This window comes from Puma concolor, chromosome B3, assembly GCF_028749965.1.
Source record: "Puma concolor isolate L17-30 chromosome B3, mPumCon1.1.hap2, whole genome shotgun sequence".
In the NCBI taxonomy this organism is placed as follows: Eukaryota; Metazoa; Chordata; class Mammalia; order Carnivora; family Felidae; genus Puma; species Puma concolor.
The window spans coordinates 37,874,577-37,899,921 of record NC_141672.1 but is presented as its reverse complement, the minus strand read 5'-3'; the positions used below and the strand labels follow the sequence as shown (position 1 = coordinate 37,899,921).

At 40.8% G+C, this 25,345-nt stretch overlaps 2 long non-coding RNA genes across 3 annotated transcripts; both read right to left on the bottom strand.

Moving 5' to 3' along the window:
• Positions 1-5,516: 5,516 nt before the first annotated feature.
• Positions 5,517-11,455, bottom strand: LOC147579912 (uncharacterized). Of its 2 annotated transcripts, XR_015252309.1 has the most exons (5): positions 10,022-11,455; positions 8,449-8,723; positions 8,242-8,352; positions 7,294-7,415; positions 5,517-5,982 (listed from the first exon to the last, which is right to left on the bottom strand). It is a non-coding gene; the product is annotated as an uncharacterized LOC147579912 (long non-coding RNA). The 2 variants fall into 2 exon arrangements; XR_015252308.1 differs by lacking the exon at positions 10,022-11,455 and having other exon boundaries at positions 8,449-9,416.
• A 5,035-nt stretch (positions 11,456-16,490) lies between these two features.
• On the bottom strand, positions 16,491-25,107 carry LOC147579911 (uncharacterized). The gene is made up of 2 exons (XR_015252307.1): positions 24,726-25,107; positions 16,491-16,747 (listed from the first exon to the last, which is right to left on the bottom strand). It is a non-coding gene; the product is annotated as an uncharacterized LOC147579911 (long non-coding RNA).
• Between the last annotated feature and the right edge of the window lie 238 nt (positions 25,108-25,345).

The window sequence follows — 25,345 nt, the reverse complement described above, 5'->3', positions numbered from 1 at the left end:
TCTTAGAAATTAGCCTCTCCCCCCACCTCCCGGCGCTTGTTTCCTGAGCTGACCGAACTTCATTCAGACGTGGAAGGTGCCGATCTCCCCAGGTTGGGTGGCTCCTCTGAATTCTGCAGGTGCCAGGCCCAGCCCTCGGCATCCTTCATTCTTCCACTCCAGCTACTGGAAGCTGCTTTCAGAGCACGGGGCTTCCACAGAGAAGATGGAGAACACACAGGCACCAAAGGAGCAGGCAGCCTAGAAGAGCCCACAGCAGGATGGAGCCCAGGCTCTTATCGCATTTATGCCCTTGAACATTTTTCTGGCCTCTTTGACCTTCTGTAAAATAAGAGCACAAGAATATACTGCATGAGATGGCTGTGGGGATGAGCTGTAACCTGCCTGACACCTGGCTGTTTCTCCATACACGATGGCTTTAAAAAATCCAGCAGCCCAGGGGCACCTGGGTGGCTCAGTCGGTTGAGCGTCTGACCGGCTCAGGTCATGATCTCACGGCTCATGAGTTTGAGCCCCGAGTCGGGGGCTCTGTGCTGACAGCTCAGAGCCTGGAGCCTGCTTCAGATTCTGCGCCTCCCTCTCTCTCTCTCTCTCTCTCTCTCTCTCTCTCTGCCCTCTCCCACTCATGCTGTCTCTCTCGGTCTCTCAAAAATAAATAAAACATTTTTTAAAAATTAAAAAAAAAATCCAGCAGCCCTTAGAACAAAGGGCTTCACAGGTGTAGGGAAGACTTGGCCTCAGAGAAGGCAAACAGCAGGTTTAGTGGTTAAAGAGGTTTGGGTTCCTAGGATGGAGGGGGTAGAAGAGAATTAAGTGCCCTGTCCGGCATAGATGAGTTCTGCCTGTATCTCCTCAGGCAGTCCCACTTGTGAAGTGAGTCAGAGAAGGACCCACTGACCTAGAACCCGGTTGTGAGACTAATTTAAAGCAGTGTTTTTCCATATTCCTAGATCGCAGGTCACCCGAGTCACTGGTTTAACATATAGATTCCCAGGCACCTCCTCCCCAGCAGACTCTGAACCAGGAGCTCTGGGGTGGGTCCTGGAAATGTGCATTTTCCACAACCCACTGGATGATTTTATGATCAGGGAAGTTTGGAAAACATTGCTTTAAAATGTTCAAAGGGCTTAGATGCCCACTATATAATGGAATCTGTGTAATGGGTTATTTACCATCCCCATTTTCCAGGAAAGGCAACTGAGACCCAACAAAGTTCAGCAGTGTGCAGAAGTCTGTTCACACTGGCTCCGGATTGCGGATTGTTACTCAAGGAACTTGCAATTCAATTGTTAAACCAATCATAGCTTGAAATTGACCATAGTAAGTAGATACACTAAGGATTTCTCTTGGCCCGAGAGTGTTGTTTCCTTCAGAACAGAGGACATTGATTGATGTGAACACTTCTCAGCTGTTCTCTGGTTTTTGGTTCATGGCTCACTGTGAATACTGTATTGTCTTTTTCTTTAGGGAATCCATAAGTACTACATTCAGAACAAGACTTTTTTTTAAAGAGTTAGTTTACTAGCACCCCACCTAACAAAAGTAGTCAGTCTTGCTGTTAGTAACTGAGCCAAGTTCACCTGTGTCCTTACTCCTGGTCCAAGTGCTTTGGTCCAGACATTTTCTCCTCCTGAAATTAACATCCTTTATCATCCCTAGAACATCCAGTCCTAGACAGAGTTATTAAAGAGCTCAAATTCTACAAAGGACCACCTGCTATAGAGTTGGTTCAGATTTTCCAGTTAGAGGATCAAAGTGTTGGCTTTACACAACAGAGTCATGTCTCCCTCTAATGGATGGTAAAGAATAAGACAAGTAATATTTCAATTGTTGAATCAGAAGGCTTTGTATAATTTATCTATATTACGTGTTGAAACATGTATATGATAACTTGCTCAGCTAATTTCCAAGAGCAGCACAAAAATGTCCCTTTATTTTCATTCATTCAATATTTCACTTATTCAATATTTATCATTTGCTTAACTATGCACCAGATATTGAGGTATAAAGCTATGAATGACACAATGGCAAAAAAGAATGAGAAAATTTGCTATACACTGAGATAAAAAAAAAAAAATTGCCAAGATTCCCGACCTCCCCTCATCTCCCTCCCACCTCCCCTCATCTCTACCTCAGCCTCCCAGCGGTTCATCTGCCCTGTTGCATTGGAAACACAGGTCTTCTCTGCTCCTTTCCCCAAATCAAATCTCTTGAATTACCAACACACAAAGATAGAGAATGGTTCCAACCTTAAAATAAAGGTGTTTTTTTTTTTTTATTTGTTTTGAGAGATACAGTGTGAATGGGGGAGGGACAGAGAGAAAGAGTGGGACTGACCCAAGCAGGCTCCTTGCTGTCAGTGCAGAGCCCGATGACAGGACGTGGGGCTCTATCTCACCAACCGAACCATGAGCTCATGACCTGAGCTGAGATCAAGAGTTGGACGCTTAACTGATTGAGCCATCCAGGTGCCCCTTAAATAAAGTTCTAAGGGTGGAATTCTAGGCATCCTCCAGCACTGGGGACTGGGTAGGGGCTAGGAAGGCAACCAGTCTTTTTGCTGGTTGTTGAGTACAGTACGGTCTTCACAGATGCCTCTTCTGTCACACGGAGGGCTCCTCAACTGTTTTATTTCTCTATTGGGAAGGGAAAGTGTGTAAACTGATCTCCAGGAGATTCTTTTCACCCTGTGCCCAGTTTTCCACAACAAGAACAAGAGAGAGGAAGGGAAGGAGAGGAAATTAGCTAGGGACGGTTCACACTCAGGTGACTTTCCATAGCACAGTACCAGAGCAAGACCTGAGAGAGTCCCTCCTGTGGGCCCTAACATTTTGGGGGCCTCAGAGAAGGGTACAAATGAATGCTTACCCATTACACACTTAAATTTTTAAACATAATAAATAAGCCAACCAACTGGTAAACACAAGGTTTTATTGTACAAATGTATTTTGCAAATATACCTTTGAAATGATAAAAATTGAAAAGTGTATATAAAGCTATGGTTGGCTGGGACTGAAAGGTGGCAAAATATCAAAGATGACTGAATTTAATTATTATCATGCATGTCTGGCTTTGTGGATAGGACAACACTGTTTGGATGAATAATATTTGAGTGAGTGCTAACATGAAAAAATACGGAATTCACAATTGCTCCCTAAAAGCTATTGTTTTAGTCCATTCAGGCTGCTGTAACAAAATACTACAGACTGGGTGGTTTAGAAGCAACAGAAATTTATGCTCACAGTTCTGGAGGCTGGAAATCCAGGGTGCCAACATGGTTAGGTTCTGGTGAAAGTCCTTTTCTGGATTGCAAACTGCCTACTTGCTGCATGGAAGGTGGGAGGGATCCCTCGGATATCTTTATTATAAGACACTCATTCCATGAGGTTCCACCCTCATGACCTAACGGCCTCCCACAGGCCCCACCTCCTAACACCATCACCTTGGGCATTAGGTTTCAATCTATGGATTTTGAGGACACTCGACTAATGAGACCATAGCAGTTACATCTCTTGCCTTTGCTTCAAGAAAGTCACCAATTATTTTGTTATAATTGAATTTTTATACAATTTATGTCCTATAATAAAAAATAAAAAATTATAATTGCAAAGTGAAAAAAGTTGGAATATATAAATTCTAGTATGTAAGTGGCAATTTTTTCTTGTTGTTACTTTAAAGATGTACAACTGTCTCCTCAATTGCGTGTTTTAATGAGAAATCTGCTGTCATTCTTTATTTCTCTGGGCATAATGTTTTTTTTCTTTTCTAGCTGCTTTTAAGAGTTCCTCTTCATGACTGTGTAGCAATCAAGGTTCAAGCAGAGAATCAGAACCAGTAGGAGATCTATATAAAGAGATCTGTTGCAAGGAATTGGCTTATGCGATCATGGGGCTTAGCTCGACAAGCCTGAAATCCACGGGGGGTCAGGAAAGGCACTGGAACTCTCAGGCACTCAAGCTGGTGTCTACAGGAAGAATTTAATCTTCTGGGGACATGCTACTTCTGACCTGTACCTCGGGAAGGCAATGGGAGCTGTGGGCCACTTCTCTCTCTGATCGGTTTACTTCATTCACTTCCAGTTTCTTTCTGAGGTTTCAGATGCTTCTGGCCTTTTCTCTCACTATTGCTAGAATCTGCAAGTCTACCTCCATTCCCAGGATATTTTGTGGAGATAAAGATGGAAATGGGCAACACTGAGAAACATACATCAAAAAAGAAAGAAAGGAAGAAACAAACAAACAAACAAACAAACAAACAAACATCGCCGTTCAGCTACTTCTGGTGTATTGTGATCCAGTATTTGTTTCAGAACCCTGAACAGAAACTTGAATGGATCTAGCGTGCTTGACATTGCTATCCCGAAAGACACTGATGAGAGAATCAGTTTACTTCATGAAATTCATGAGCTGAGAGTCTGTTTCTCTCTTAGGAAGAATTCTGAATGGAAATCTGGACTAGATCGTCCCTGAGGCCTAGACATACGCTGCCATAAAGCCTGCCATGGGCTCAGTCTCATCTAAAACCAGAATATTACAGGGGCGCCTAGGTGGCTCAGTCAGTTAAGTGTCTGACTTCTGCTCAGGTTGTGATCTCACAGTTCATGAGTTTGAGCCCTGATCTCACAGTTCGTGAGTTCAAGCCCCACGTTGGGCTCTGTGCTGAGAGCTCGGAGCCTGGAGCCTGGAGCCTACAGCCTGCTTCTGATTCTGTGTCTCCCTCTCTCTCCGCCCCTCCCTACTCATGCTCTGTCTCTCTCTCTCTCTCTCAAAAATAAACATTAAACAAACCGTTTAATAAAATAAAACCGGAACATTATGTATAATTATGGACCTCTCCCTTATCCCTCCAACCTGTAACCCCCTTTGCTTTATTTTGAGGAGAAAATTTAATTTAGACGCCTCCCTCCATGATTCTCCCCTAACTCTCATTTTTTATCCTTAAATTTTTTTTTTAACGTTTATTTTATTTTTGAGACAGAGAGAGACAGAGCATGAACAGGGGAGGGTCAGAGAGAGGGAGACACAGAATCTGAAACAGGCTCCAGGCTCTGAGCTGTCAGCACAGAGCCCGACGAGGGGCTCGAATTCACGGACCGTGAAATCATGACCTGAGCCGAAGTCAGCCACTTAACTGACTGAGCCACCCAGGCGCCCCTCATTTTTTATCCTTAAAAAGCTCACCTGCAGCAATAGCATGATTCCACAGAACCCCAGTACTCCAGCCTCATCGTCCAGGCTTCGTAGAAGCACCATCACCCTGTGTGACACCCTGTGTGACACCATCACTGTCATTTCTCCCTCTCACCACCACACATCATTTGGAAACAAGAGCAACTCATCCTTAGAAGCCTGCTTTCAAGAGGATGGAAAGTCCTGACAGTTTTCCAAAGCTACAAAGCAATTTCGATCTTATCCTTTTTTTCCTTAATCCTTCGTGATTAGTGCATCATGCTTAATAAGAGAGAATCACCCAAGTTAGGAGCACAAATCTTATATATGTCATCTAAGTGGAAGACGTACGTAAGCCAAGGCTGCTGTAATATAATACTATTTTAACAGGACCTTTTCAGTTGCAAGTAATAAAGAATCTTGACCCAAAAGGCCTCAAAAGAGGGAGATGTAACATCTCCCCAACAAGTCTGGGTGTAGGGCAGCCCCCAATTTCATTCCAAATTCAGCAGCTCAGTATTGTCATCAGGTCTGTCCTTTCCATCTTCTGCTTATCCATGAGTAGTTCAAGGGTCACATTCAGTCACAATGTTCAGAAGAACAGATGATTCCCTCCCTCCTGTGTCGTTTTTGAAAGCAGGGAAAATCTTCCCAGAAGTTCCTCCAGCATATTTCCCATGTTTCCTTGGCCAAACTGGTTGATAGTCACATCTCTAAACTGATCACTGGCTAGGAGAAAGGGCCTTACCAGGATTTATCTCTTCTCTAAGCACAGGACTGCAAAGAATGAGTGGAACCCAAAAAATATGGAGGCCTAGTGAAAAAAAAAAAAAAGAGGGAAATGGCTGTTGGGTAAGGAACCAAATGTACTTGAGACATCACGGCTGCCTAGAATTCCTGTATTTGCATGCAGCATGATAAAGCATAGAGAAACCTCAGTAAGTCTGTGTCTAGCCTAGAACTGTTATGGGGGACACCTGGCTGGCTCAGTTGGAAAAGAATTCGACTTGATCTTGGGGTTGTGGGTTTGAAGCACACATTGGGTGTAGAGATTACTAAAAAATAAACTTAAAAAAAGAAAAAAGCTGTTACGGAAAACCCACTGCAACCCTAAAGAAACAAACAAAAAAAAAGTCAATAAGATGTTCCAAGATGAAAAATTAGCATCACGGGGCGCCTGGGTGGCACAGTCGGTTAAGCGTCCGACTTCAGCCAGGTCACGATCTCGCGGTCCGTGAGTTCGAGCCCCGCGTCAGGCTCTGGGCTGATGGCTCAGAGCCTGGAGCCTGTTTCCGATTCTGTGTCTCCCTCTCTCTCTGCCCCTCCCCTGTTCATGCTCTGTCTCTCTCTGTCCCAAAAATAAATAAATGTTGAAAAAAAAAAATTAAAAAAAAAAAAAAAGAAAAAGAAAAATTAGCATCATGTGCATTGCAATAGTATATAATGCACAATTATCTCATACACAATTATAAATACCCTTTTCTAAAGCAAAATTATGTAAGAGTGCAACTTGCTTTTTTCAAGAGATCCTGGAACTTTTACACACAGCACTTCCACTTGCTTTAGCAGCTAAACAAATCAGTATTACATCTTTCCATCTTGCTTCTGTCCTTAACAGGCTTATGCAACAAAAATGGCATATTGATTTCAAAATTTCATTTACAGTGGGTTGAAAATACTTAACAATTCAATCTGTCTGACCTACCCCTACATCCATGTTCCTGGTCATTCTCTGTCAATTACCTAATACACCTTTCCCTGCAAAATGAAGCCATTTTTTTTTATTAGATTTTTGCCACAGTTCTCCAACATCATTTCAACTTGCAGCTGTTCTTAGGAGATTGGAGGATACTAAAATTACAAAGAAAGGATATTGACTTAGGGATTGATTTTAAAATAACTGTGAAGCACTATGGGCTTAGAGGATGTTGAAGGATACTAAAGGAAATTATATTAAAATGCATTAAGAGGATAACTTAATGTTACTTTGTAAAGCTCTAACTTAAATTCATATTTGGGCCTCTTGACATTTCATAACCCAATGTGTGATTCCCAGTAAAATCCCAGAACGATGATTTTGCTTCACAATTTAAAAGCCTACATTCCTCCCCTTCGCTTTACTCACCATTGCACAAGGATCACTGAGTCAATGATGACTAACACTGGAGATGTCAAGAAGTCTCACACCTGTGCTTTGAAACACCTAATAATCCTTGGTGTAGGCCAATGCATTGTTTATGAAAACCGCTATAAAGTAATGTGAATAACAGGGGGAAACTGATTAACAAAATTAAAACAGGCAGAATAGTCATATTTTTTCATAGAAGAAGTGTGTGTGTAATATGGTCTCTCCCTCTGGCTAAATGGAAAGGATTTTAAAACGTAAACTCACAATCTCAGACCATTTATTTCAGATTACTGGGCCAATCAATTTAACTGTGAGAGACGGATTTGACATTCTTGTCAGAAAGAACTGAAAGTATAATTTAACGATTAAAGTTATTTGAATGCACATTTATGCTCCTTCCTGGCAATGTTTCTCTTCTACTTATACATTTGTCCATGGAATCAAATCCAGGTTTGAAACACCTATAATTATCCTATAGCAGATCTGTCTGTAAACTGCCTTCGAAGAATTAAACTACCATATTTTATTTGTCAAATAAACTTTTATTTATAAATACTCACAAATAAAAATGAGGGCAAATCTGTTGCTATAATAGAAGTAGTCTGCTCTAAATCAATCTTAAAATATTTCCACATATTCAGAAGTTGTATTCACCAAGCATCTCAGGCCACTGAATATAAGTAAGACTTGCCAAATGGACAACAATGGTCTTACAGTAATATGCATGAAATGATTTTATCTTGTCAAAAAAGTGATTTGGACGCAATACCTTAGCAAGACATAAGCCACACACTAACATCAAAAACTAAAGATGGGGGCTTACACTCTAGGAATATAGAGTAGATCAACTTTGCCTTATTCCTCCTGCTACTTAAGTACCATAAAAACCCTGACACTGTATATAAAACAAACATAAGACTGAAAGGTGGAAAGAAGAAAGCAGACCAGCCAGGGATCTGAGCAACAACACGGTGGCCCAGTTGCCTGGATTTTCTTTGACGTTTCAGATGTCCCAGACTTGGAGCAAATGAAGTCAGCTGGCCAGAGATGCAACATCTAAAAAAATAAAAAGGGAATATTACCAGCTTGGTTCATTTGAACTGCTATAACAAAATACCACAGACTGGGTAACAACATAAATTTATTTCTTACAGTTGTGGAGGCTGGGAGGTCCTGGCAGTGTCCTCACATGGTGGAAGAGGGCAGTGGATGCTTCTAGAGCTTCTTATCCGGGTACTATCCTCATTCATGAAACCTTTTCTGTCACAACCCAATCGCCTCCCAAAGACACCACCTCTCAATGCCATTCCATTGGGCATTAGGGTTTCAACATATGATTTGGGGGGATATGCAAACATTCAGATGACAGCAATTACAAACAACTCCACACATATGAACTTGACAACTTGGATTAGATGGACCAATTCCTTGAAAAACAAAAACTACCACAACTCATCTAACATTAATTATTCTTAGTGTCCCTACAGCTGTTAAAGAAATTAAACTTTTGGTTAACACCCCTCCCAAATCTACAGGTCCAGATGACTTTACTGGAGAATTCTACCAAACACTTAAAGAAGAGTTAACAACAATTCTACATACAATATCTTCCAAAAAACAGAAAAGGAGGGTATACTTCCCAATTCATTTTTTTGGTATTTTTCAATTTTAACTTCCTAAGTTTGATATGTACCTGACATATACCATTGTTTTGGTGTACAACACAATGATTTGACTCAATTCACTTTATGACACTAGTATTACCTGGACACCAAAACCAGACAAAGACAATATGAAAAATAATAATAATAACTACAAATCAATGAACGTACTTCATGAATATACGCAAAAATTCTTGACAAAATTAGCAAATCAAATTCAGCAGTATATAAAAGAATTACATACATGACCAAGTGGGCTTAATTTCAGGAATACAAGACTGGTTCAGCATTCAAAAATCAGCATTACCTACTGTATTAACAGACTAGAAAAGAAAAATCATATGATTACATCAATATGTAAAGAAAATGCTTTTGACAAAATTCAACACCCACTCACGATAAAAATTTCCAAAAATAGGAATACAAGGAAACGTCTTCAATTTGGTTTAAAAAAATATCAAATATCTACATCTAACATTATATTTAATGGTTAAAAACTAAGCTGCTCTTCCTCGAAGATTGGGTAGAGGATGTCTATGCTCATCATTCTTATTCAACACAGTGCTGAAAAACCTAGCCAGTGCAACAAGTCAAAAAAAGGAAATAAAATGAATACATATTGCAAAGGGAGAAATAAAACTTTGTGCCCAAAAAATTTCCAAAAAGAGATATTTGAGACGGCTCTTGAAAGGAGGATTCATTTATTCAACAACCAACAAATTGACCACAGTGCAGGTCTTGTCATTCATTCATTCATTCATTCATTCCACAAATTCATTTAAATATCTTGAATATATTTGTTAAATATCTACTAAATTCCAAATATTGTTCTAGCTGTAAGGATTCAGCAGTGAGCAAAATAGATTAAGTCTATCCTTACAGAATTTCTATTTAGCAGAGGGTAATGATGGGACAGAAAATAAATGAAATCTATAAATCACATAATACACATTTGACAGAACAAGTACTATGGAGAAAAATAGACGAGGGAAGGGGGAGAATGAGTACAGGGAAAGGGAGGGAGGTGCTGCAGTTTCAAAGAGACAGGTCAGAAAAGGCCTCACCGAGAAAGTGACACTTGAGCAAATACTTTAAAAAGCTGATGACTGTGAACCGTGCTGGTATCTGGAGGGAGTGCCCTAGGAAGGGGGAACAGCAAATGCAAAGACCTGATGTCTCTGTGACATCACAAAGCTTGTGGCTTGTGAATGGTGTCTTGGAAAAACAGTCTGACTAGAATGAGAGAGAGAAAGCACTGGAGATGAGGTCCCAGGAAATAGAAACTCTAGTGTGTAAGACCTTGTAGGCCACTCTGAGGCCGTTGTGAGGACTTTGGATAAAATTTCCACAGGACTGAGAACAATCTAGATAGAAGAAAGGCAAGAACAAAGATGAAGAAGCAAGGGTGAGGTGGAACTTTTGAGGAACACAGAAACTCTTCCCAGGATCATAGAGTATCTAAAGGAATAAGGGAGATAAAAAAGGGTAGGAAACATAATATGAAAGGCCTGGCCATAACACGAAAGCATTGGAACTTAATTCATGAAGCAGTGGGCAGCCATGAGATGCATGAATGAAAACACTGAAATTGTACTTTACAACAATTAGAACGGTCGGAAAAATAGAGTCTGGCAGCTAGTTAATGCAGAGCAAATACTGTAACTTTAAATACCAGTATTTTGCCTCTCCTAATGAAATAAGTCAGGCAAAGATCATCAATGATGAGAAAGTGGAAAGTTGATGGGAAACTGGATAAGCTCACAGTAACGTAACAGTGATTATAAAACATCGTGTAAACAACGACCTCAATAACGTGCAAGTGTACATGACAGAAGTTGGGAAGTAGAATGGGGGAAGAGAGCTAAAGGGCAGGGCAAGGAAAATAAGACCCTCATTTCACTAACCCGAAGATCAAGAGACATCATAGATACTTGACAGAACAAGAAAAACGTGTATATTAATTGAAGTCACAAATGATAATTAATGGAGGAACTAAAAATAATATAACTGTACTGGGAAGATGGGGGAAAGGAGAGGAAGGACTAGTGTGTTATCTAGATCTCCCGCCATAGCTAGAAGGGATCATTCCTAAAGTTGGTTTCAAAGAGGGAAGAGCTCTTTCTTGCAGTAGAGTGCCAGCATATAGAGGTACTGATGGAGTCAGGAAATCCCCATTTTATAACCATCATAATAAAATTTCTTTCAGGCAAAAATCATCTACGGATGCTACACACATGGGGTCGAGGTCAAGTTTGATAAGAAACAGAATATTTAATCACTATCAAAGTTTCTCTTCATAATGTATGCATTAGTTGCAAAAGGAAAAACAATTATACCCTGGAGGAATAGAAGAACATGTTAAGCAAGTGATCAAAATAAGGAGCAAACAGGGGTGTGTGGATGGCTCAGCTGGAAGAGCATGCGGCTCTTGATCTCAGTCAAGGTTGTGAGTTCAAGCCCCGTGTTGGGTCTAGAGTTTACCTAAAAAAAAAAAAAAAACAAAAGATTAAAAAAAAAAGGTGGGGAGCAAATAGGTATCATGTGCCTCTGGATATGATAAGTTGAGAAGGCCCAAACATCATTCACGTTGTATTTCTCTCAAAAAATTCATAACCTGGGGGTGACTGGGTGGCTCAGTCAGATAAGCATCTAACTCTTTATTTCAGCTCAGGTCTTGATCCCAGGTTCATGGGATGGAGCTCCGTATTGGGCTCTGTGCTGATCATGGAGCCTGCTTAAGATTCTCTCTCTCTCTCTCTCTCTCTCTCTCCCTCCCTCCCTCCCTCCTTCTCCCTCTGCCCTTCTCTCCCACTTGCACACACTCTCTCTAAAAAAGACTTTTTTTTTTCATTCATAACCTGAATCTCATCATGAGGAAACAATATCAGACAAACCCGAATGAGAGACATTCTACAAAACAACTGGCCTTTGTTTTTCACAAGTTTTTGTATCTTTAAAGACAAGTGAGAGACTGAGAAATTATTATAGATGGAAACTAGACATGGAAACTAAATGCAATTCATGATGCTGGACTGGATCTTGTACCAGAAACAAAATAATGCCATAAAACACATTACTGGGACAACTGACAAAATTGGAATATAGAATATGGAGTCAATATAGAATTTATTGAATCGTTTCTGGTCCTGTCAAGATGAAATAAGCACATGCCACCCTATTAGTCCTCCTGCTAATAATGAAACAAACAAACAAATAAACCTCGACAAAAATCCATAGCGCAACTGACAGAAGGCATAAAGGTGAAGAAAAGAAGACAAACTGGCTATCGACCTTGGGTGTTGAGTTCCCTGGGATTTTGTCTGTCTCCAGTATATCCAGGCCTGGGCACAGGAGAGCTCCCTAATCCAGAAACACCAATGGGCACAGACCAAAATGCTCCAAGAAAAGCCCACATTCTGTAGCCACAGGACCAGGAAAAAGAGCTTCCCAGAAGAACAGTGCATTTGACCAGATCTACCCCACTCGAGGCAAACATCTCAAAAAGTCTACTCCCCTCCTGCTCCCCTTTTGCTTCCACTGTCAGACCCTGCCCCTTTCCCTAACACTTCATTTAGAACCTGGGCTGCATCCTAGATAAAGCAGCTCTACTTTGGGCCGAGCAAGCTGAATTTGGGGAGGATCTTTTGGCAAAAACTCCAGCTTTTACAAGGTCTCTGCCCTCTTTTCTGTCATCTTTCTTCTATAAGGCAATCAAAGCTCTTTTTGTTTGGGCTAGACAAATGCCCTCAGGGCAAAGTAGCTTAAAAATGGCTTTCTGCTAGAATGCCTGACCAGATTTTCCCTTCATTTTTGAATCTATTCCTTAATCCTTTGTCAACTCTTAGATAAAATAGTAAAAATTTCTCCTTAAAAGCATCAACCTTTCATTATTTAGATCTTTTTAACAAAAGAGCCTGTAGAATAACCCAGACTGCCATTATTATAAACAGGAAGTCTACTTTTTAAAAACTTTGTTTTGAAGCATATCAGATAAAGAAAAACAAACAAATCATAACTGTACAGCTGGATAGAGGTTCACAAGAAATCTATCCTCCTATAACTAGTATCTGAAACAATTATCAGTAGCTCAAGGGTTCTTTTCTTCACCACCTTTATTACCTCCTGCAAAGGGAACAAGTCTCTTGACTTCTAACTCTGTAGTTTAGGTTTGCCATTTTTTTTTAGCTTTATAAATGGAATCATAACGTTTTGAGACTTCTTTTGCCAATTATTTTATTTGCCATTACATCATATATTATTTATTATAGTTGTAAGACTCATCCATTTGGATGTAAAACAATAGTTCATTCATTCTCATCGCTGTAGAGTATCCCGTTGAATGAATAAGCCACAATTTATCCATTCTACTGTTGATGGAGAAGAACCACTGAGTCAGTCACAGGGTATGCATATATTTGGTTTTAGGAGTACTTCCAAACATATTTTCAAACTCGTACAAATTTAACCTTTTACCAGCAATGTAGGAGAATCCTAGCTCTTTGTCTACCCTTGACCAATTATTTTTAACCACCTGTGAAACCCTCAGTTACAAACAAAATAGTATCTTCTGTTTGCACCCCATAACATCCAGGATCTCATGTCCCATTTGTAAACTCTGGGCTCTGAGTTAGCAAGTTCAGTTTCTGAACTTCTGTCAGGTAAAAATGGGAAATTTCCCATTAAAAATGGGAAGTTTTCCAAGAGAGTTGAGAGTAGGGTGAAAAAGTGTCAAAGCAACCAGATTAGGCCCAACATAGAGCTAAGACTCATGTCAGTAACCCAAAATTTAACTACATTTCTATGCTTGGTTCTCCCAGAAAAGGAAGGCCTCGGCAAGTAATCTGTGTTTCCCTGTTCAACACAAGTTCCCCAACCTGGCTCTGAGACTTCCCTTTGCTCCATGTAAGGAAAGTAACCTTGCAGTAACCAATCTGTTTCTACCTAGTATGACTTCCCTGTGTCTGCTTCCTTGTGCCTGTGAAAGTCTCTCATTTTATACAGCTTCTGGGAGACCTTTTCTATCTGCTAGATTGGATGCTGCCCGATTCATGAACTGCTGAATAAAAGCCAGAAGATCAGTAAATTATGGACATTTTTCTTTTAACAGGAGGGTAAGGGGTTTTAGAATGTGAGAAATATAGTGAGTAAAAAATGGAAGTTATTACTGTGAATTATGGATATCGGATTTCTTTGTTGCTTGATTGGAATTACTATCAACTGTGGTGTCTAAATGGGGTGTCTCTAGATCAGCCAATCCCGTGGAAGCTGGTGGGGCACAGGCTGCAGGAGGTAAAAGAATTCTAGTGAGGCAGAACAAAAGAGATAGAAATTTGGGAGTGGCAGGCAGGACAGCAGAGGAGAGACTGTCGGCCATGGGGCAGTGGGTGGGGGCTGCTTTCAAGGGGGAAGCTGAGGATGGTGATGTATGGAATTTTTTTTTGGTAACTGTGCTGAGTTGTAAACAGCCCATTGGTTAGTTAGGGCCTATGGATATTCTGAGGTGGGTCACCTTATGGGCCTGTCTGTATTCCATTGCTCAAACCTTTTAACCACCTGTTTGTCTCAAAGCAGCCTCTACATCAACTACTTTTGGTTATTGAATTATTCCTTTATAACTGGAACCCCACACATATTGAATCATGTAGAGCTTTACTTCACATAAACATAAACCAGAGTTTTACTTTACATAAATCAGCTAGGAGAGTTAATTGAAGGTATTTGAATAACACTTCCACTAATTTCCTTGACAATATCCCTCCCTGCCCCTCCAACCCCAGGCTTTGATAAAACCTACTCTTACGAATTCTTTCCAAATGACCACTCTCCAATTCTTTATTCAAGGAAGATTTGGGAACCTTGTTCAAACGCTTCTATACCAAATTCATGCCATAATCCTGGATTTCAATAGCCACAGTACATGGCTCATCCAACAGGATAGCTTTGTGATTAGGGTATCTATTTAATTCCAGTGACCTTCACCTAGATTCAGTGATGTGTTGTCGAAGCCAGTTCATTCCAGCTCTTGAGAGCTGATTGTTCACATCTCTTTCTAGTTCTGCACTCAGTAACATGTTGGTAACTTGAAATCACCTTGGTGGCAGTATTTACATGATTAAAATCAACAAATGCTACAAATCAGGGATTTTTTTAATTTTTGAGGACCAGGTTACCAGTAATTGTTAGGATGTCCTTGGAACCACAGTAAAGGGGACGGCCATCTTGCCAGCGCAACCCAATGAAAAGCCCCTAGTAGTGTGCCAGAACGAAATTGGAGGTCAACCAATCACTGAGCGACAGCACGACCTGACGCGAAAAAGGCCCACCCAGACCTAAATCTGGAACCCCTGCAGCTTAAAAACCCCACCACACCACACCTGGGGGCGACTTCCCTGACCTCTCTCTCTCTCTCCCCCCCCCCCCCCCCCCCAGTCACGGAACCTCGCCCGAGACCTTAGTTCCCAAATAAAGCCTTTGACTGCTAAAATTTTTTAGCCTCTGACTCCTATCTTTACCCTTCCTTACGCCTGACCCTAACAGTAATGACTGCCTCTATCTCACTTCAACTTCTCTCATGCAGATTCAGAAACAACCCGGGACTTGGTCATCAGCCGGAATTGTCCCACACCAGAAATATAAAACTAGAATATTTCATTCTTTAACCACCACCTCAACTCTCAGCTCCCACAGCCCTATTCCCCTATACCTTCTCTTCAACGTCACACTAGACCTTCAGACTCTACTTGTGTATTGTCTATACATCACAGAGGCAGAAAGGCTTCCAGTTGACCATGCGGTACTGCTTCCTTTGATCCTTCATTGAGAAACCAAACAAACTACTCAACATTTATCAATTATCTCCTGGAGTAATGCAAGGTTAATAACAATCCTATTTCTTCAAAAATCAATCAAAATTTGTTTTTACCTTCATCATGAAATGTTCGTGGTATCTTCTCTTCTTTATTTTATTTAAGTAAGCTATACACATCCAGCATGAGGCCTGAACTCATGACCTCGAGATCAAAAGTAGCATGCTAGGGGTACCTGAGTGGCTCAGTCAGTTGAGCATCTGACTTCAGCTCAGGTCATGATCTCGTGGTTTGTGGGTCCGAGCCCCATGTCAGACTCTGTGTTGACAGCTGAGAGCCTGGAGCCTGCTTCAGATTCTGTGTCTTCCTCTCTGCCCCTCCCCCATTTGCACTCTGTCTGTCTCTCTCTCTCTCTCAAAATAAATAAACATTTTAAGAGAATTTTAAAAAAAGTAGTATGCTCTACCAACTGAGTCAGCCAAGGGCCCCTCTTCTCTCTCTCTCTCTCTCTTTTAAATACCTGTTATCTTTGTTTTTAATCAAAAAGGTAAATCAAACAATCAGGCAACACCATTCAGGAGGTTCTGAGTAACAATTCTGGCAGGAAATTATATACAAATACATGTCCTTATAATCTGAAAATGATATGTGTATTTGCAGGAATAAATGGAGGAGGACTAGCGTATTGGTTTCCTGTCACTGCTGTAACAAATTACCACAAACTCAGTTGCTTAAAATGACATAAATTTATTATCTTACAGTTATATAGGTTAGAGGTCCTATACAAGTCTACGAAACTAAAATCAAGGTGTCGACACAGATGCATTCCCTCTAGAGGTTCTAGAGGAGAATTTATTTTCTTGCCTTTTCCAGCTTCTACAGGCTGCAATGGGATCTTCTCTTCGTATTCATATAGGGGGTGAATCTGTTCATATCTGCCAACAGATCTAAAGTGGTTTCTGCCTTTTCTCTTTCAGATGTGCCCTGTATCAACAGACAATTGATCAATTAACTTTCGAATGTCACTTAAAAAGAAACATAATACAAAAATAACAAAAAGAAATATAGAGACAGGAAATGGATTTATAATAATAAAAAAATAACAAAAAGAAATATATAGAGAGACAGACAGACAATGGATTTCTAATGAAAAAATAGCTGTTCAGTCATACAAATATTCCCATGAGGAATGCCATTTCAGAAAACATCCCCTCAAGGGAACATTTGGGAGAAGCATCTGCTTAAATACGATAAATCCTTGGATTGCGAATAACTTGTTTTGTGAGTGTCCCACAAGATGAGCAAACATTTCTCATAAATTTTAACTTGATAAACGAGCGATGTCTTGCAATACGAGTGGTACATGATGCTGCTGTACATCACATAATCACAACTGAGCCAACAGTTTTCTCTCTCTCACTGTGGGTCTCAGGCCCCAGTGATTTTTCAGAACGTTGGAAGGTGTCCACAACTGACACTACTGTATTTTTTGTCACTTCAAAGCGCCTATGGACAGTCCTTTGCTTTTCCATACAAGAGTAAACTTGGGAATGCTTTCCTTCACTCTAGGTGAGGCGGCCTGCAGATACAGACCCTTTCCTCTCCTGCCTTATTTCCAGTTACATTAAATACATTATATGACAAGTTTATTAATACTGTACCACAGTCAACATTTGTGTGAACATGTACAACGGCCCCCATGTAGAAAAAGATTTCATTGAGCCAATACATAGCAGTGATTCCGTTAGAGATAGTGAAAGTGGTCCTACACAATAACCCTCCTCTCTCTTGTCTCCCTCACCCCAGTCACAAAGATTTTCAAAGGTAAGTAGAGGTTAATTGGTTAATTTTCTTTATATTTTGCATTTTCTTTATTTTGTATTTATTGTGTATCATTTTACAGTATTGTAATCAATTATATATGAATATTTTGGGGTTGTGGAATGAATCATCTGAGTTTCCATCATTTCTTATGGGGAAATCCACTTTGATATGTAAGTGCTTTGGATTACAAGCATGTTTTTAGAATGAATTATGCTTGCAAACCAAGGTCTTACTGTACTAATATAATACTGTGATGGTCCGGACATTACACATGGACTAAAGTACTTCTACCACAACAACTCCCAAAAGGGGATTCATTAATTGTATTTGAAGGAGAAAGGAATTGAAAATAACTATACTGCAATAGAAAATGACATTTGTAAAAACTTGCTTTGTCATCATACACATAAAGAGCTTAGATACACAGCTAATTATGCTCACATGTTGCTTTGAATACCAGTTGCTAGGGAATGGTAACATCTCCCTATTCTAAACCTAATTTACAGTTTCAGTCCTGTTTCCATATTTTCTCGTTTGTGTCTTAGAAGCACAGCCACCAGGATTGATGACCTTGAAGTCAAAATAAATAACCCAACTGAAGCACAGACAGAAAAAAATTTTTTCAATTACATTCAAGACATGTGGTACACACTCAACAGATCTAGCACGTTTGTAATTGGAGTTTCAAAATAAGAAAAGAGAAACAAAAGGGTTGAAGAAATGGTGACTAAAAAAATTGCCAAACCTGATGACAGACATCAACCCACAGATTCAATAAACTGCAAATCTTAGGCATGATAAAGATAATAAACTCATACCAAGGCACATCATAGTCAAAGTGTTTACAATTAAAGACAGAAAAACTTAGATGCAACCACAGAGGGGAGAAAAAGACACACTACCTTCAAAGATACAAGAAGACTGAGGGCTGACTTTTAACTAAAGCAGTCAGAAAATAATAGAATGACATCTTCAATGTGCTGGGGAAAAAAACCCTGTTATCCTAGGGTTTTATGCCCAATGAAAATACCATTCAAAAATTAAGATTAAATAAAGAAGTTTTCAGGGAAAAAAAAAAACAAACTGAAGGGACCTACTGCTATAAGAACTATACTATAAGAAATACTAAATGAAATTCTTCAAGTTGATGGAAAATTAGCCCATTTTAGAAACACAGAATAGTAGAAAGGAATAAAGAACAATAGAATTGGTAAATGTGTAGAGAAACAGAAATAAGTACTAGCAGTTAATAATGACAACAATGTCTTGTAGGATTTATTACATTTGGAAAAGTACATGATAATAGTACAGTGGCTATAGGGTAGTTTAAAATGGAGTTAAAATATAAATTTCTTAATTTGGGGCAGAAATTATAAAAGTTTTAATTTTAAGTTATCATAAGTCAAATACATATGCATTTTTTAATCTGTAAGTCAAGGGTAATCACTAAAGATAACAGAAGTATATAATTAAAACACAAAAGAAAGACACAATAATAAAATTAAAATATTTAATTCAAAGAAAGTGATAAAGGAAAAATTAAGAAACTGTGTTAGGGTTCTTCAGAGAACAGAATGAATAGACTGTGTGTACGTATGTAGAAAGAGATTTTATTTTAAGAAATTGGTTCATGCAATTATGAAGCCTGGCAAGTCTAAAATCTATAGGGTAGACCAGCAGGCTGGAGACCCAGAGAAAAGCCAATGTTGTGCAACTCAAGTCTGAAGACAATCTGCTGGCAGAATTCCCTCTTACTCGGGGGAGGTCAATTTTTGTTTTGAATAGGACTTCAACTATTGAATGAGGCCACCCACATAATGGAGGGCATTCTGCTTTATTTAAAATCCACCACTTTAAATGTTAATCTCACCCAAAAACACTCTCACAGAAACATCAAAAATACTATTTGACCAAATATCTGGGCATTGTGGCCCAGCCAAGCTGACCCATAAATTAACCATCATATGAACAAAGAATAGATGGGGAAAATAGACAATAAACATCAGCATGGTAGACTTAAATCCAACTTCATCAGAATTTACTTTAAGCATCAATAGTCTAAACATTCCAATTTAAAAGCAAAGATTATACGATTGGATTAAAAGACACAAAGCTCAACTATGTGCTGTTTACATAATAGATAAGCTTTAAATGTAACAACACAGAATGAAGAAAAAATGGAAAAAAAAATTGCCATGCAAACACCAACTGAAAGAAATGTGGTTTCGCTAATATCAAAGTATCTCCCTCTCTCTGCCCCTCCCCTGCTCATGCTCTGTCTGTCTCTCTCTCAAAAGTAAATAAAACATTAAAAAAAAAAGGTTTTTTTAATATCAAAAGTGTGAGACACTGTGAGACAAGAAGTATCACATGAAATAAAGGGTGAGATTTCATGATAAAAAGGGGCAGGGGCGCCTGGGTGGCGCAGTCGGTTAAGCGTCCGACTTCAGCCAGGTCACGATCTCGCGCTCCGTGAGTTCGAGCCCCGCGTCGGGCTCTGGGCTGATGGCTCAGAGCCTGGAGCCTGTTTCCGATTCTGTGTCTCCCTCTCTCTCTGCCCCTCCCCTGTTCATGCTCTGTCTCTCTCTGTCCCAAAAATAAATAAACATTGAAAAAAAAAAATTAAAAAGGGGCAATTCAACAGAAAAGTAAAAATCTTAAATTTGTGTGCAAATTGTTTCACAATTAAAAAGTAAATGTTGACAGAACTATACAGGGAAAAACCCATAATAATTAAGTGCCAATTTTAACACACCTTTCTCAGTAACTTACTGAGTCTAAAAATCTCAGTCAATTTAGCCCTCGCTGCAAGGAGAGGCCAGGTAAAAGACCTGGAAATCTGACATGGCCTAAGAATCTTGGTACAGAATCTTCTCCAGAGTCCACTCCAGAGAACCTGCTTCCAGTCCTTCTCTCCCTCCTGTGACCTTGCTGTCAAGCTGTCACCTGGAGATGCAGTCATCTTAAGTCTTGACTGGGGCTGACCGAAATTGTTAGAGGCCTAAGTTCCCCACTGGCTATTGGGAGCAGGCCTCAGTTTCTTGCCCAGAGGACTCTCCAGAGCATTGCTTGCTATGTCCTCATGACAGGGCAGCTGGTCTACCCAAATGAATGATGCAAGAGAAGGAGCAAGGAGGAAGTCATGGTGCCTTTTATGGCCTATTGACATCCCTCCACTTCTGCCATATTCCACTTACTAAAAGCTAGTCACGAAGTCCTACACTCAAAAGCAGGGAAATGTGCCACCACCCTTTGAAGGAAACAGTATGAAAGAATTTGTGGTTTAATTTGCTGCAGGAATACTCTCTGTTAAGGTTTTTTTCCTAAAATAATGTTTTTAAAAGTTATATACCCCAGCACTGGGGATAGAAAGATAAACAAGAAAGGCAAAAATCTTACAGAACTTACCTGCCACTATGACAAAACAATAAATGAGTATAAAAATTAATTTTAGATAGTGATAAGTGCTACAGATAGAAAAGGGTAAGTAATAGTATCAGGGAAGGTAAATAGAGTAATTTTTGACCGTGTGATTAGACAGGCCTCCCACAGGTATATTAACATAAATGAGATCATATACATTCTGATAGAGAATCCAACTTTATCATTCAATAAGGCTCTGTCTTAACCAGCTAGGGCTGCAATAACAAAATACCATAGTTTGGGTAGCTTAAACAGCAAACATTTATTTCTCATAGTTCTGGAGGCTGGGAACTCTGTCAAGGTGCCAGTCAATTCAGTTCTGGCGAGCACTTACTTCACGGCTTTAGTGTCCTTACATGGCAGAGAGAAGAGAGCTCAGGTCCCCCTCTTCTTATAAGAACACTAATCCCATCATGGGGATCCCACCCTTGAGACCTCATCTAAACCTAATCACCTCTCAAAGGTTCCACCTTCAAATACCATCACACTTAGGGTTAGGTCCTCAATACTTGAATTCTAGAAGGTCAAGTTTCAAGCTGTAGCAGGTGTCTTTCATATCTATACACTAATAGCTTTCCTTTATTTATTTAAATTTTTTTTTGTTTATTTATTTTGAGAGAGAGAGCAAGTGGGGTAGGGGTAGAGAGAAAGGGGAGAGAGAGAATCCCAAGCAGGCCCCACAGTGTCAGTGCAAAGACCAATGTGGGGCTTGAACTCAGAAACTGTGAGGTCATGACCTGAGGTGAAATCAAGAGTTGGATGCTTAAACCAAGTGAGCCACTCATGTGCCCCTCTATACACTAATATCTTTCCTTTAAAACTATATCCATCTTGATGAAAATTTGTTTTCTTCCCCAATTGTAAACAATGCTGTGATTAACACTCATATTGTATCATATGTGTGTGTGTGTGTGTGTGTGTGTATATACACACACACACACACACACACACACACCTTTGTGTGCATGTATAAATATTTCTATAGGATAATTATATGTGCCTACAAGTGAAATTACTTGGTCAAAAAAAGCACGATTTAAATTTTAGATAACATCACTTCAGAAAGGTTGTAAAAACGTACACCTCCTCAAAAAAGGGTAAACACTGTTTCTGTAGTAGCTGTCAGTATAAACATATATATCAAAAGATTTTATATCAAAAGACTTTATATACAGATGACCACTGAAGGAGGTGGGGTGGGGAAATGATCCTTTACATAGTTGAAAAGTCCACATGACTTCTTAAAATAACTTTGACTCCCACTATTGGCCAGAAGCCTTACTGATAATATAAACAGTTGATTAAACACATTTTGTATATGTATTATACACTGTATCTTTACAACAAAACTAGAGAAAAGAAAATGTTAAGGAAATCACAAGGAAGAGAAAATACATTTACAGTGCTGTACAGTATTTATTTTTAAAAAATCCACGTGGACCCATGCAGTTCAAACCCATGTTATTTACCTGTATTTCTATTCTCTTACAGATGGGCCATTCTCAGTCTTCATTTTATCTGATCAATCTGTTAACATTTAACATTGTCCCCTCTTCCACAAATCACTTTCTTCACTTATCTTCTGAGGCTATATGCTCTCCTGGTTATCCTCCTAACACACTACACTCCCCTTTTCGATCTTTCCTCCTGGTTCCCCCTCATCTCCTTGAATTTGACCATTCCCTTGGTCAAATGACATGTAACTTCACAGAATGAAATACCACATCTCCAACTAGATGTCTAAGAGACATCTAAAAAGCATCTAAAGCTGCATTCATAAGCTTAACTCAAAAACCTCATCCTTTCACAGCATTACCTTATTTTAACTTCGTAAACTGCGACTCCATCTTTCCAGTTGCTCAAACCAAATCCTTTTTCTCTTACATCCCAACTCCTCTCTTCTGTCAGATTTCTGCTCAAGACAGATCCTGCCTCCTACCACTGTTCCCTATACTCCTGGTTTGCCTCTTTTCTTTAAATGCCATGTCTTGGGGCACCTGGGTGGCTCAGTTGGCTAAGCGTCCAACTTCAGCTCAGGTCTTGATCTTGCAGTTCATGGGTTTGAGCCTCACGTCGGGCTCTGTGCTGATAGCTGAGCCCGGAGCCTGCTTTGGATTCTGTGTCTCCCTCTCTCTCTCGGCCCCTCCCCAACTCCTGTAGTCTCTCTCTCAAAAATTAAATAAACATTGTTTTGTTTTTAATGCCACGTCTCAATATCTAAAATTAGGGTGTTTCTTTAATTGCTCATGGTCTCCTCTGCCAGAATATTAGACGAGGGTAGGAATTTAGCTGGTTCGTTATGGTATCTCCGGCATCTAGAGCAGTTTTATGTTGCTGTTGGCATAGTAGTGACTCAATAGTTATTTGCTCAATAAATGAGTGAACGGTACAGGTCATACATAGATATAATTGAAAAGCAGGCTGATGAAGTGGCAAAGGCAATACATTTAGAGATAAGGCATCGAGGGTTGGGGTTTAGCCTGGGCACAGCTATGTTTAGGCAATTTATCCTTCAATGTTGATTTGTTCACATGTAAAATGGGGTTTATGCCATATTCCTCAGCAAATGAAGCAGTTGATACAGTATTTCTTTGGATTGCAATACACAAGTTTCACCACTGGCAACACCTAGGAAAATATGCTTCGAGTCTCCTCTTAATTTCATCTACTCAGGTATAACACGATTTGAGTGTACATCTTCAGAGTCTCTTATATACAGTACACTGTACCTTTAAAGGTCCACTTGTGCAAACTTTTGAGAATAAAGGCAATTACTAGGGAAAAAATCGCCAGAGTCTAATACCACTATGGTGACGGCTACACAACTATGTATATATGCTAACAATCATTAACTGCACACTTAAAACAGGTGAATTTTATGCTATGTAAACTACATCCCAATAAAACCGTTAATAAAAACCCCTCAGATAAAAAAATGAATCACGTTCAATAAGTAAGCTCTGCCATCGGTTAGACACGGTTTAGGAAAGAAACCCCGGTATTTGGTAGAGTCCAAAGTGACCTGAACAACCTGTCTTCAGAACTGCATTGGGATAACTAGGCTGAAAGCTGTTAAGAACCTAGCCAGGTTCCTCCAGCAAAGAAAGCTTCATACTCGGAAACTGGCGGTACCAGTCCTCACGAGATGCCTCCCTCCGGTCCTGTTCTGCAAGCAAAACCCCATCTCACTTCTGCAGAGTGGACGCCTGCGGGGAGGTGGTCTCTCTCCCCCAACAACCCCCCCCCCCACACACACACACACACGTGGGTCACTTGAAGTCTAATTCAAGTAGCGTCCGTCCTCTCCAACCCCAGATCTGCGCGGGGAAGCTGACGACCCTTCTCGCACTGACCGACCCCGAGGTTACCCCGGGCACTGGGAGCCACGCGGCGCTCCAGCTCAGAATGGCCTCGCACAGCGCATAGGCTTCGACCTTGGCCAAGGAGTCACCTGAGTTTTTAAAACGGTTACGGGGGCCGCCCGGACCCTCCGACTTGGGGCCGTGGGCGCCACCAGAGCCTGCCCGCGCGGGAACTCGCTCAGAATTCCCCCCGGGTAAGCACCGCGCGCGCAGCCGGGAACGCCCTGGCCGCCAGTGCCCCGCTCCCGCGCGCGCGAAACTGTTCTCCCGCGAGACCGCCCCTCCTTTGGGCTGGGCTGGAATCGCGAGGTCCCCGCCCCACACGAAGGCAAGAACTGAAACGGCTGTTCCACCCTCCAATCATTTCCGCCAGCGAGTCACCAGCAAGGTCCTCTGCGTCTTTTTCGCCCACTTCCGCCTTCAGCGTCGCTCGTCTACCGCCCCGATTACGAGCGTCTTCCGTTCCCGCCAGTCGCAGCATCCCCGGCGCAGCCCAGTTCGGCGCGGCGCGGCGCAGGCGCAGTAGTGCGGGTCGTCTGCACCATAGCTAATGACGGGCGGGGCTGCTGCGCGCAGCCCGGGAAAGGATCCCACCTGCGTTTTGGCCGCATCCATTGTAGAATCTTGAATGGGACTCGTGCCCAGGCACCTGGTTTCCGTAGAAGCAGCTGCACTTGTCCCTAGCATGTGTTGGGCCGCGGGCGAGCGTTCAGAGTAGGGTGGTCCTCATGGTCCCTCTTTTGCGGAAGGGGACACTGCACATAGGCCCGGAGAGAGGTTGTTGATCTCCCAGCCTTTCACGCCTGAATATGGCCCTTTCATTTGAGGGAACGGTCTCCAGATAGAAAGTGCCTGGCTATGCCTGCTGGCTCCTGTGTTGGGTTAACAAGCTCCATTATTCTGACCGGAAAAATGTTGCTGCTAGGCTAGTTGTATGATTGGGAAAAGATGGGATACAATAGGCAAAGAGGGA